This window comes from Saccopteryx bilineata, chromosome 3 (genome assembly GCF_036850765.1).
Source record: "Saccopteryx bilineata isolate mSacBil1 chromosome 3, mSacBil1_pri_phased_curated, whole genome shotgun sequence".
NCBI lineage: Eukaryota > Metazoa > Chordata > Mammalia > Chiroptera > Emballonuridae > Saccopteryx > Saccopteryx bilineata.
In genome coordinates this window covers 52,391,924-52,405,337 of record NC_089492.1, presented here as the reverse complement: position 1 = coordinate 52,405,337, position 13,414 = coordinate 52,391,924, and the positions used below count along the sequence as shown (strand labels likewise).

Below are 13,414 nucleotides of genomic sequence, written 5' to 3'. Positions count from 1 at the left end.
CATCTTATTTCCTTCAGAGAGGATTATATATTTAGCCACCTATTTGCCCAATCATACCTTTGTCTGGTGTGTGTATAGTTCAGGTGGCCCTGAGATTTTTTCTCTGTGTTTAGTTGTCGAATTTGTTGAAATTCCAAGGGGAGAGATTGGGAGTAGTATCCCTCACGGCACCATTTCTCTGATGTCAAGATGGCGGGCTCCACTGCCCCCAGCCCCTCTACTTATCTCTTTTTAAGAGAAATTATTTTTCTTGAATATTTATAGAATTTGCCTGAGAAATTGTTGGAACCATTTAAGAGTGGTTTGTTGACTGGTTTCAATTTCTTCTTGGAGTTCTGTTCTTATCATAGTTTCTTCTTTTCTTTGAATCAATATGGTATTTTTCACTTCTTGAAAATAAAGTCCATCCATTTAATCCAATTTTCCAATTTATCATAACATTATTGTTAGTCATCTTCCAATTGTCAGAAGTAAATGCTGTAGGGCTGGGCCAGGATTCCACGAAGTGCTGAGACCGGTGCTGGGGGTCACGGATTGGAGGTTGGCCTTCTCCTGCTTGAGTTGATTTTGTCATCCTGATGCCCGTGAATCCCACACTAGCGAGGGTTCTGCTGTGGTGATGACTCCATCCGGTACCCCTACTGTCCAGGCACATTTCTCACAGGCTCCTGGCTGGGGTCAACATCATCACCACCATCTCCCTGTCTCAGGGGGAGAGGCCTACCTGGACAACACAGACTGCCTTTATTCCTGCTCCAACTTCAACAGCTATGTGGCTGCTGTCTGCAAGAAGCTGGGGACATTCCTGTTTGGGGCTGTAGTGAGCCAGCCCCAGACAGACCTGCCAAGTTCATGATCGGCTGGTTGCGGCCCATCCTCTGGTAGTATGTGACCCTGGTGGGAGCTGTGTCAACTGCTCCACCTATGTACAGGTGGGAAAAATGTGCAGGAGAAGCTCTGCCAACATCACTGAATCCAGATTACCTTTTTACTCTGGCACTTCTCCTTTGGGATGTACTGCATGATGTTCTTGGTGGCTCTGCTGGAAGTTGGCATGGCTGTTTCAACCCACAGTCATACCAGTTCTTCATGGTGGCTTTTGCCCTTATGTGGGCTACACCCACCTCCTGACTGCAAACACCACTGGAGTGATGTCCTTGTGGGCCTTCTGCAGGGGACACTGGTGGCCTGACTGTTCACTATATATTCAACCTCTTCAAAACCTAGCCCCCATAGCAATGCCTGGAAGAGGAGGCACTGAAACCCAAACCCAGCCAGTTACTGACGCTGATCCTGGGTGAGGCTGACCACAACCAATATGCATAACCAGCCTCCAACTCCTGAGGCTGAAAGCTGCCTAGATAGGGCCCACCTATGCCTCCAGCTAGGACTCAGGCTGTGGGCCTGTATGTCCATGGTTCTGGCAGGGCCCTTACCTAAGATGGTGAAGAGGGCTTTGGAAAGGTTCCATGTGCTCTGGGTTGGTCCCCAGAGGGGTTTCTATTAAACCCACCTCCTAACGCACTAGACCAGAGGCCTGGCGGTTCTCAGGGTAACCCTAGTGTTTTGGTGGGGGATCCACCATAAGGAATAGAGCTCCCTCAATACCTCTTCTTTTATTGGGTTAGGGAAGGGACCAAGAGATCTGGATAAATGCTATTTTTGTAAAATGTGGATTTTTAGTAAAATAGAGTATTTGCTTCACAAACATTATCAGCACTTCTGTTCCTTATGGGCATACTGAGGACTCTTCCTACAGCAAAGGAGGAGATCATTCCTGGTCTGCAGCTTAGATGAGTATGGGAATAGCTGGTAAAGTCAACAAACCAAATGAAAGGAACAGCCAAGTCTTTAATCAGCTATTTCTTCAAAGGACCCTGGGTCCTGTTAGTACAGAATCATATTAAAAACTTATATCATGTAGGAGCTAAATGTGCTCAGCCGACCAAGAAAATATTTGTGCATATCCAACCTATGTAGCCCTGGCCAGATAGCTCAGTTGGTTAGAGCATCGTCCAGAAGCACAGAGGCTCCCAGTTCAATCCCTAGTCAGGGCACATACAGGAGGAATAAATTGATTTTCTTGCGCACTCTCTCCTGCTCTCTTGCTCTCTCTTTCTCCCTCCCTCTCTTGCTAAAATAAAAAAAAAAGGAATACCAACCTATGTATACACACCTAATTATAAATATTTCTATGGAGAAGGGGAAGAAGTAAATGCTTTAAATCACTGCATGATTGTTTTAAAAGACAAAATAACGTAGTTGCTAATGGGAGAGTTGCATATTTAGTGTCATTAAATATATGTTTAGAATTTTTTAGTGTAATAGCTAATCAACATATTAAATGACTGTTACCAATTTACAAGATTTTAAATTTATGCCCTTGGCAAATATATTGATTCAGCCAGTCCTTTCATACATCAATAAATGATCAGATTAGCCAAACAAACTTCATATCTCTAACTTTGCCTTCATCAAATCTGTGGGACAACTCTATACACATTTCATTTCCATTTGTTCTTTCTAGAGAGCATGGACTCAGCACTTCTTTGATACGGCTCTTCCATTCCTCTTTTGGTGCATGTCTGGCACAGACTGGTGGGCATAGTTTCAGTGTCTACTGGGATAACTTGAACATGTCATATCCCCCAATAACTAGCTGTCTTTGTTTGAGGGTCCTGAGGTTTAGAAGCGAGATGAATATAAAACCAATGTCAGCTACCTCAGATGCTTTATTCTATAATATACAGAATTTTAAAAGTAGCTTGAGAAAATGGCAATGATATAGGTTAGTGTTTATTAAATATTTAGATCTTAACCAAGAGATAATCCTACTCAAACATGGCTTTTAGAAATTCCTAGAAACCTGGTATTTAAGGAATTCTTTTAAAGTTCAAGTAAAAGCCAAGGCAAACTCTTAATCCTGATTATATTCTTTTAGTAATTAGGAATCAAATGTAGACATTAGTTAGAAAAAATATTTACCTAACCATAATTAGATAAAAAATTACTTATTATTTTATGGTAAACTTAAACTTTATGGGTATATTCCATTAATAGCTCTTTATTTTTGTCATAATTTCCAAATTACGAAAATAGTCATTATTGAGTTACATACATTGGGAATATTATGAAGCATCAAGTCTTGTGTAAAAAATCTTAGCTCTTAAAGCCTAAGACCTGATCTTCTGTTCCATAAGGGTATAGAATTATAGGCAAAATTTCAGTGAAGGTGAACCAGGAACCTCAAAGAACATAATTTAAAACCATTTTCAGCAACACTTAGAAACAGAATACTACCATCAGGGGACAGTTTAGGGCCCTAAAAGTGTTAAACCTGAACACAGGATATTTGAGAGGACAGATTTTCCTGGAGGCAATTCAAATCTCAAATCCATTTATACAGTCTGAGTTACTTTTTTTTTTTTTTTTTTTGTCTTTTTCCAAAGTTAGAAGCTGGGAGGCAGTCAAACAGATTCCCCCATGCGCCTGACCGGGAGCCATACGGCATGCCCACCAGGGGACGATGCTCTGCCCATCTAGGGCATTGCTCTGTTGTGGCTGGAGTCATACTAGTGCCTGAGGCAGAGGCCATAGAGCCGTCCTCAGTGCTGGGGCCAACTTTGCTGCAATGGAGCCTTGGCTGCAGGTTGAGAAAAGAGAAATAGAGACAAAGGAGAGGGGAAGGGTGGAGAAGCAGATGGGTGCTTCTCCTGTGTGCCCTGACCAGGAATTGAACCTGGGACTTCCACAAGCTGGGCCAATGCTCTACCGCTAAGCCATCCGGCCAGGGTCTGAGTTACTTTTTAGACAAATTTTGGCTCTTGAAGAATCTTCTTTTTGCATAGTACAGCTAGGTAGATTATGAGTGCATCTAGATAACAAGACATCTGTCAGAGCAAAGTGCTACTCAAAATACTCTTCAGTACTACCACTGTTACCTACTTTAGAGACTGACTTTAAACATCTTATTTATCTTTTTTTAAAAAAAAGATTTATGGCCCTGGCTGGTTGGCTCAGTGGTAGAGCGTCGGCCTGGCGTGCGGAAGTCCCGGGTTCGATTCCTGGCCAGGGCACACAGGAGAGGCGCCCATCTGCTTCTCCACCCCTCTCCCTCTTCTTCCTCTCTGTCTCTCTCTTCCCCTCCCGCAGCCAAGGCTCCATTGGAGCAAAAGATGCCCCGGGCGCTGGGGATGGCTCCTTGGCCTCTGCCCCAGGTGCTAGAGTGGCTCTGATCATGACAGAGTGACAGGCCCGGATGGGCAGAGTATTGCCCCCTGGTGGGCGTGCTGGGTGGATCCCGGTCAGGCGCATGTGGGAGTCTGTCTGACTGCCTCCCCATTTCCCAGCTTCAGAAAAATACAAAAAAAAAAAAAGATTTTATTTATTGACTTTACAAAGGTGGGAAACAGAAAGTATCAACTCATAGTTGCTTCACTTTAATTGCTTATCGTTTGCTTGTTGTATGTGCCTTGACTGGGAAAGCCCAAGGTCTCAAACCAGTGAACTCAGTCTTTCAAGTTGACATTCTATCCACTGAGCCACCAAAGGCCAGATAAAACGTCTTATTTAGTTTTAATTTCCTTATTTGGTTAACCCACATAGAATCTGGCTCATGATTTCATTTTCTTGCCTCATTGTGAACCCTCCCATGAGCTTCACCATTACTCTATTCACACTCTGGTTCATATTTTTTTAATACTGGCCCCTGTGTCTTGTTGATCCATTTCATCCATCACTCTATAGAGAGAGACATCTAGACAGCTCTGAATGTTACTGGGAAACTAAAGACTAATGTGTTTGAATCCAGATTCCAGAAGTCTTGGTCAAACTGTGGAAATGAGTTCCTGTTCTGATTACTCCCTCTGTTCCAAGAGAAAGCAATGACAGATAAGAGAATTCCATAAAGATACGGGTGTGCAAAGAAACAAGATAAGTATATCCAAAACCCAGTAAGGAAATGAAAATGTCAATGAATGGGCAGAGTGGGCTGGCTAGGCTCTAGGTCACAGAAACAGACAAAGGCACCATTAGTCTGGAAGGTATAGGAAACTAAAATTGCTCCAGGTAAAATGGGGGACTGTTTTAAAAACTGAGAGGAATCTTCCCTTTCTTAAGAAAGAAGTTATATAAAACAACTGTGGCTGACCTCTGCTAGGGCTTAAGAAAGCTGTAGTCCTAGGTAAAGAACTGTAGGAGTGAGCAAATGGCTCTCAGATCAAATCTTCGATAATCTCATATGCGGCAGAAATTCTGAATTGTAACTGTAACATGTGGTTTTTAGTAGGATGCTCAGAGGTCCTGTGGAGGAAATCTTAATGTATCATAACAGAAATAGTTGAAAACTAAGAAAGACAGAAAAATAACCAACAACAACAAAAAAGAAAGAAATAAAAAATTTCTTCAAAATTAACATGCAAACCAAAATTCCAAAACAAAGAAATATAAAGACAAAAAAATCATTAAAATTGCCCATTGGAACATGAATTTAATTTTATGGAAGAAGATGAAAAATAAGTATTAAAATGCTCAAAGAAATAATTTTTATTTAAAATAGAAAAAGTAGAAAACAAAACCAACCTGACCTGTGGTGGTGCAGTGGATAAAACGTCAACCTGGAATGCTGAGGTCGCCACTTCAAAACCCCGGGCTTGCCCAGTCAAGGCACACATGGGAGTTAATACTTCCTACTTCTCCCCCCTTTTCTCTCTTTCTCTTTCTCTCTCTCCAATCTCTCTCTAAAAATGAATAACTATAATCTAAAAAACAAAACAAAAAACCAGATAAGGAAATCTACTAAATGCCAGTAAGAGTCTGTGGCATTTGAGTCATCCTCCCCACACCCAATTCTGTATGTTACAAACTGTACTCTGGGCTAGTGTAGCCAAGAAGACATGATGTCCTCCCCACCCTGCTCCCAGTTTCTGCTTTAGAGTTCTGATCCGGAGCGTCAGGCAATCAGCATCTCTCATCCCTCTCTAGCTTTGTGTTGCAGAACCTCTATTCCGTTGGAGCATAGCTGAGAAGAATGGGCCACCCTCTTCTCACCTAGTCCTCATTTGTAAGGTGGAAGCTCCAGCTTGCTGGTAAGGCAAAGGTTCCACACTGGGAGGAGCAAGCTGTGAAGACCTGGGCTGCCATCCCTGCCCTCCCTCCATGCTTGTTTGTAGACCTCTGGTGGAACTGGGAGGGAAGCAGGCTGCTGCCCCTGCCCCCAGATTGGGTGCAGTGGTGCTAGGGTTCTCCTTGGGGTGCGGGGGTAGGCTTTAGCACTAATTGCTCTGCAGCGAACCTACTTTATTTGGATCAGATCATGGAAAAGTCTGTGCCTAAGGGCATAGTAGAAAACATTAGAGGTTTTTTAATGGGCAAGCATTTAAGAGGAGTTGGTAGCTCCCTGATACTAGTCATAACAAGCACAAATGCAGCCAGACCACATTCAACAGAATCAGCAAGGGAAAAGGACACAGGTTAAGACTGGAGGAGTCCCTGTGCAGGCTTCCCTCCAGCTTTCTCCCTCTCCTGAGTAATCACACAGAGAACACTACCTCTCTGCAACAAAAGTACATCAAAATGTGTGTGAGCCCTGGCTGGTTGGCTCAGCGGTAGAGAATCAGCCTGGCGTGCAGGGGACCCGGGTTCGATTCCTGGCCAGGGCACATAGGAGAAGCGCCCATTTGCTTCTCCACCCCCCCCCTTCCTCTCTGTCTCTCTCTTCCCCTCCTGCAGCCAAGGCTCCATTGGAGCAAAGATGGCCTGGGCGCTGGGGATGGCTCCTTGGCCTCTGCCCCAGGCGCTAGAGTGGCTCTGGTCGCGGCAGAGCGACGCCCCGGAGGGGCAGAGCATCGCCCCCTGGTGGGCAGAGCATCGCCCCTGGTGGGCGTGCCGGGTGGATCCCGATCGGGTGCATGCGGGAGTCTGTCTGACTGTCTCTCCCTGTTTCCAGCTTCAGAAAAAAAAAAAATGTGTGTGATGTTTCTGCCCAAGAAGCCCTCAGAAACACAACATCCAAGATTTTTGTCAGGGGCTGGGTTCCAATGGCATCTTCTGGCTAGCACATGCTAAAACTCCAGACATCCAGAAGGAAAGCAGGTATTCAGCATAAAGCATACTGTTTGTGCAAACACACTAGGCACAATGAACCACTGCTATCAATTAACTGTTCCTTGAAAATACTTTCTTTGAGAGTCAATTTCCCAGTCAACAGCCAAGAGTCAAATTGCCAGCAGGACTAGAAAGATACTAAGAATAGTGGTGTCAGGCCTACTATGCTGATACTTTTCTGCACAAGGAGCAGAAAAAAATATCTGAAGACAATGGCTAAGAACTTCCCAAATTTGATGAAAAACACATAACATTCAACTCCAAGTAGGATAAACTCAGAGACTCACACTCAAATACATCATATAGTCAAATGTTGTAAGCCAAAGATAAAAAGAAAATCTTAAAGTAGCAAGAGAAAAACGACTCATTATGAACAAATAAATCACAATTAAGATTGCTACCTAGGCCCTGGCCGGTTGGCTAAGTGGTACAGCATCGGCCTGGCGTGCAGGAGTCCCGGGTTCGATTCCCAGTCAGGGCACACAGGAGAAGCGCCCATCTGCTTCTCCACCCTTCCCCCTCTCCTTCCTCTCTGTCTCTCTCTTCCCCTCCCGCAGCCAAGGCTCCATTGGACCAAAGTTGGCCCGGGCGCTGAGGATGGCTCTGTGGCCTCTGCCTCAGGCGCTAGTATGGCTCTGGTTGCAAAAGAGTGACACCCCAGATAGGTAGAGCACTGCCTCCTGGTGGGCATGCCGGGTGGATCCCAGTGGGGCGTATGCGGGGTCTGTCTGACTGCCTCCCCATTTCCAACTTCAGAAAAATACAAAAAAAAAAAAGATTGCTACCTGACTTCTCATAAATAAGAGACAACAAGAAGCGGTGGGGCAACATATTCAAAATGTTAAAAGATCAAAACTGTACATAAAGTATCATACATCCAGCAAAGCTATCTTTAAGAATGAAAGCAAAATAAAGATATTTCCAGATAAGCAAAAACTGACAGAATTTGTTGTAAGCAGGCCTGCTTTATGAGAAACACTAAAGGAAGTTCTTCAGTATGAAAGGTAGTGACAGCCCTGGCCGGTGACTCCGTGGATGGAGTGTCAGCCCAGCATATGAACATCCTGGGTTTGATTCCTGATCAGGGCACACAGGAGAAGCAACTATCTGCTTCTCCCCCACTTCTTTACTTCCTCTTCCCTTCCCACAGCCAGTGGCTTGATTGGTTCGAGTACGGCCCCAGGTGCTGAGGATAGGTCAGTAGGTTTGAGCGTGTCAGCCGCAGGCACTATAAGTAGCTTGGTACTTGAGCATCAGCCCCTGAGAGGGTTGCTGGGCAGATCCCATTTGGGGCGCATGCAGGAGTCTGCCTCACTTTCTCCCCTCCTCTCAACTTAAAAAAAAAAGTAGTGATATCAGATAGTAATTCATACACAGACACACACACATTCTCTCTCTCTCTAGTAAAGGTAAGAAGGTAAGTGTTGTGGTAATAATAAAACACGGTATGATTAAATATTTGTTTTTCTTAAATGGTTTAAAAAGCAATCATAAAAACAAACTATAAAATTCTATAGCACCTACAGCATATAAAAATATATTTGACAATAATAACAGAAAGGAGAGAGGAAGCAATGAAGCCGTATTGGAGCAATAAAATGACAGCAAAAGGTAACTAAAATCCAAAGGAAGAAATAAAGAGAACCAGAAATGGTAAGAATTTTAATCCTTAAAAAAAACCTGTGAATAAATTTCTGCTCTCGTTTCTTCTCTTGGCTTTTGAATTTTTTTCCCCCGTTGATTTGAGAGAGAGAGCAGCATCAACTCATTGTTCCACTTAGTTGTTTCATTTAGTTGTACACTCATTAGTTGCTTCTTCTCTGTGCCCTGACTGGGGATCAAAGCCATGACCTCCGCTTGTAGGAAGGACACTCTATCCACTGAAAACCAAGCCAATGCCTTCTCTTGCTTTTTAAAAAGACATAGGATTATAGAAAGCAATAATAATAACATATTAGCATATTAGTAACATATACACTTAATAGTATAATAATATAAAAACAGGGAGGAAAGGGAGCTATATAGGAGTAAAGTTTCTATACATTACTAGAATTAAATAAATATAAATCAAAGCTGATTATGATACTCTAAGATGTACACTGAGAGCTTCTAGAGGTCATTAGAAATTATTTCAACAAATATAAAATATATCACTAAATTTAAAATGCTACATTAAAAAATGTCACCTTAAGACAAGGAGTTAGCAAAGAAGGGAAAGAGAAACAAAGTATCCATGAAACATAGAAAACAAAAAGCAAAATGCAGAAGTAAATTAAGTCCTATCAATGATAACATGAAATGTGAGTGGATTAAAGGATATAATCAAAAGGCAGAGACTGAATGAATAAAAACCTTACTCAACTGTATGTTGTCTATAGGAGACAGACTTTGAATTAAAAAATACTAATAGGGCCCTGGCTGGTTGGCTCAGTGGTAGAGCATCGGCCTAGCGTGCGGAGGACCCGGGTTCGATTCCCGGCCAGGGCACACAGGAGAAGCGCCCATTTGCTTCTCCACCCCTCCGCCGCGCTTTCCTCTCTGTCTCTCTCTTCCCCTCCCGCAGCCAAGGCTCCATTGGAGCAAAGATGGCCCGGGCGCTGGGGATGGCTCTGTGGCCTCTGCCTCAGGCGCTAGAGTGGCTCTGGTCGCAACATGGCGACGCCCAGGATGGGCAGAGCATCGCCCCCTGGTGGGCAGAGCGTCGCCCCCTGGTGGGCGTGCCGGGTGGATCCCGGTCGGGCGCATGCGGGAGTCTGTCTGACTGTCTCTCCCTGTTTCCAGCTTCAGAAAAATGCAAAAAAAAAAAAAAAAAAAATACTAATAGGCCTGACTTATGGCGGCACAGTGGATAAAGTGTCAACCTGGAATGCTGAAACTGCTGGTTCAAATCCTTTGTACTTGCCCTGTCAAGGCACATAAGAGAAGCAGCTGCGAGCTGACGGTTCCTGCTCCCCTCCAAACCCCCACCGCCCTCTGCCTTTCTCTCTCTTTCTCTCCTTTCTCTAAAATCAATAAATAAATACAAATAGATTGAAACAAAAGGATGAAAAGAGATATATCTGGCAAACAGCAACCATAAGAAAGCTGGAGTGCTTATGCTAATAAAAAGTAAAGTGCAGCCCTAGCCGGATAGCTCAATTGATTAGAGCTTTGACCCAAAGCTCAGAGGTTGCCAGTTGGGTCCTCAGTCAGGGCACATACAAGAATGGATCGATGTTCCTGTCTCTCTCTCTCTCTCCCTTCTTCACTCTCTAAAATCAATAAATTTTTTTAAAAAGTAGAATGCATTTAAACACAAGTGTTACTGGAGGTGAGGGGACATTTTACAATGAAAAAAGGGTCAATCTCCTAGGAAGATATAACAATTATAAATACATAAACACCTAACATCAAAGCCCCCAAATACATGAAGCAAAACTTGACAGAATTAAAGGAAAAAAACAGACAATTCAACAATAATAGTAGTGGAATTCAACACCCTCTTTCAAAAATGACTAGAACCAGTAGGTATAAGATAGTAAGGATATAGATGACACGAGAATACTCTAAACTAGCCAGAGATAATTAGACACCTAGAAAGCATTCCACATGTCAGCAGGACACACATTCTTCTCTAGTGCACATGGAATATTCTTCAAAATAGACCTTATGCTAGGCCATAAAGCAGCCTCAATAAATTTAAAATGATCAATATTATACAAAGCATGTTTTCCAATAACAAAGAAATCAATTTAGAAGTCAGAAGAAAGATACTTGAGGAATTCAAAATATGTGGAAATTAAACAATCAAGAACCAATGAGAAGATATTACTGCTCTTGTACAAATACAAATAAAAGGGAACACTATGAACAACTGTATCTCAACAAATTGGAAAACTAAGATGAAATTTTAAAAAGTCCTAGAAAGACACAAACTTCCAAAATTGATTCAAGAAAAAAAATGTAAAGATATTGAATTTGCAATAAAAAAAAAAATCTCACAAAGAAAAGCCAAGATTGAAATGACTTTACTGGTGAACTCTACAAAATATTTTAAAAAGAATTAATACCAATTCTTCACAAACTCTCCCCCAAAATAGAAAAGAAGGTAATATTTCCCAAGTCATTTTACAGACCAGTATTTCTCTGATACTAAAACCAGAAAAGACATCATAATCAACCCTTAGGAATACAGGTGCAAAAATCTTCCACTAAAATTAGCAAACTGAGTCAAGCCACACATAAAAAAGATACACCATGAACAAATGTGATATAGTCCAAAAGTGCAAAGTTAGTTTAATATTAAAAAAACAAACCAAAAATATCCCCCAATGTAGGGGATTTGGGTGAAAATGGTAAAAAAATTAGATTAAGAAGTACAAATTGGTAGTTACAGATTGGTCACAGAGATGTAAATTACACCAGAGAGAATATAGTCAGTAATTTAATAATTTTCTTTGCTGCATCTACTGCAAGGATAAAGACCATTCTAAGCAATAAGGCTGTTGACATTCTAGAAAATGTAGACATCACTTTGAAGGAACATACAGTTATTGTGAAGGGCCCCAGAGGTACCCTGTGGAGGGGCTTCAATCACATCAATGAAGAACTCAGTCTCCTTGGAAAAAAAAGAAGAGGCTCTGGGTTGACAAATGGTGGGGAAATAGAAACTGGCTATTGTTCATACTATCTGCAGTCATACGTACAGACCATGATCAAAGGTGTTACATTGGGCTTCCATTACAAAATGAGATCTGTGTGTGCTCACTTCCCCATCAATATTGTTATTTAGGAGAATGGTTCTCTTGTTGAAATCAGAAATTTCCTGGGCAAAAAATTACATCCACAAGGTTCAGATGAGGTCAGGCATTACTTGGTCAGTGTCTCAAGCCCAGAAAGATAAGTTAATTATTGAATAAAATTATACTGGAGCTGTATCAAATTCAGCTGCTTTTGATTCAGCAAGCCACAACAGTTAAAAACAAGGATATCAGAAAAATTTTGGATAGTATCTGTTTCTGAAAAAAGAACAGTTGAGCAGGCTGATGAATAAGATCTAAGTTGTCTAGTTATAGAAACAGCAAAATGCCAGATAAATCCTCAGTTATTTGTAGTACTTCAAAGATTCAATAAAAGCCATGTATTGACAATAAACATTCTAGAAATTATATTAAGAATATAAGTCTGATTCTAATAGCATCTTAAAGAATAAAATATAATTAGAAATAATTTTTTTAAAAGTGTAACATTTGTACACTGAAAACCACCAAACACATTGAAAAAAAATATCTAAATAAATTAAAAGAACCCCATGTTCATATATTAGAATACTTAATATCATCAAGATTGCAATACTCTCCAAGTTGATCTGTATATTCAGTGTGATCCCTGTCAAAAGGAGAAGAGTCCATCTGCTTCTCTACCCTTCCCCTTCTCTTTTCTTTCTGTTTTCTCTTCCCCTCCCACAGCCAAGGCTCCACTGGAGTAAAGTTGGCCCAGGCACTGAGGATGGCTCCATGGCCTCCACCTCAGGCACTAGAATCACTCCCATTGCAAAGGAGCAATGGCCCAGATGGGCAGAGAATTGCCCCCTGGTGGGCATGCTGGGTAGATCCTGGTTGGGAGCACACAGGAGTCTATCTCTCTGCCTCCCAGCTTCTCACTCCAAACAAATACAAAAAAAAAATTCCAGCTGTATTTCCCCCCAAAATTGACAAGCTAATCCTACAATTCATGTGGAAATGAAAGAGACATAGAGTAGTCATAACAATTTTGAAAAAGGAACACAAAGTTTTCTGATTCTAAACTATATTACAAAGCTATAGCAATTAAGACAGTATGGCACTGTCTTGGCCAGAAAGATCAGTTGGTATCGTCCCCACGTGCAAAAAGTTTTGAGTTTAATCCCTTGTCAGGGCACATACAGGAACAGATTGATGATTTTCTCTCTCTCAAATTAATAAATAAAAACCAACAAACAAAAAAGACAGTGTTGTACTGTCATAAGAGCTGTTCAACTGAGAATGCAGACATAACTCATATTTAAGGTCAACTGATCTTTGACAAAGAGGTTAAAACAATAAGAGAAAGAATAGTCTTTTCAACAAATGGTGCTGACATAAGTGGATATTGACACGCAAAAGAATAAAATTAGATCCCCACCTCTCATACTGCACACAAAATTAACTCAAGTGGATTATAGATATAAATTTAAGAGCTGAAATTATAAAACTCTTGGAAGAAAACCTTGGAGTATTCTTTCCCTACTACCCAAAGAAAGAGTCTGTAGGTGTTGTTTTCAGTGCCCATGTAACTTGAAGAGAAGCTTTCA

The 13,414-nt window shown here is 41.7% G+C and overlaps 1 protein-coding gene and 2 pseudogenes across 3 annotated transcripts in view; 2 read left to right on the top strand and 1 right to left on the bottom strand.

Annotated features, from left to right (window-relative positions):
- Nucleotides 1–13,414, bottom strand: part of RGS20 (regulator of G protein signaling 20) — a 128,423-nt gene that overhangs the window by 45,815 nt on the left and 69,194 nt on the right. The gene's annotated exons all lie outside the window — the stretch shown is intronic.
- Nucleotides 598–1,326, top strand: LOC136328588 (phospholipid phosphatase 2 pseudogene; annotated as a pseudogene).
- LOC136328585 (large ribosomal subunit protein uL6 pseudogene) lies at nt 1,415–12,136 on the top strand (annotated as a pseudogene).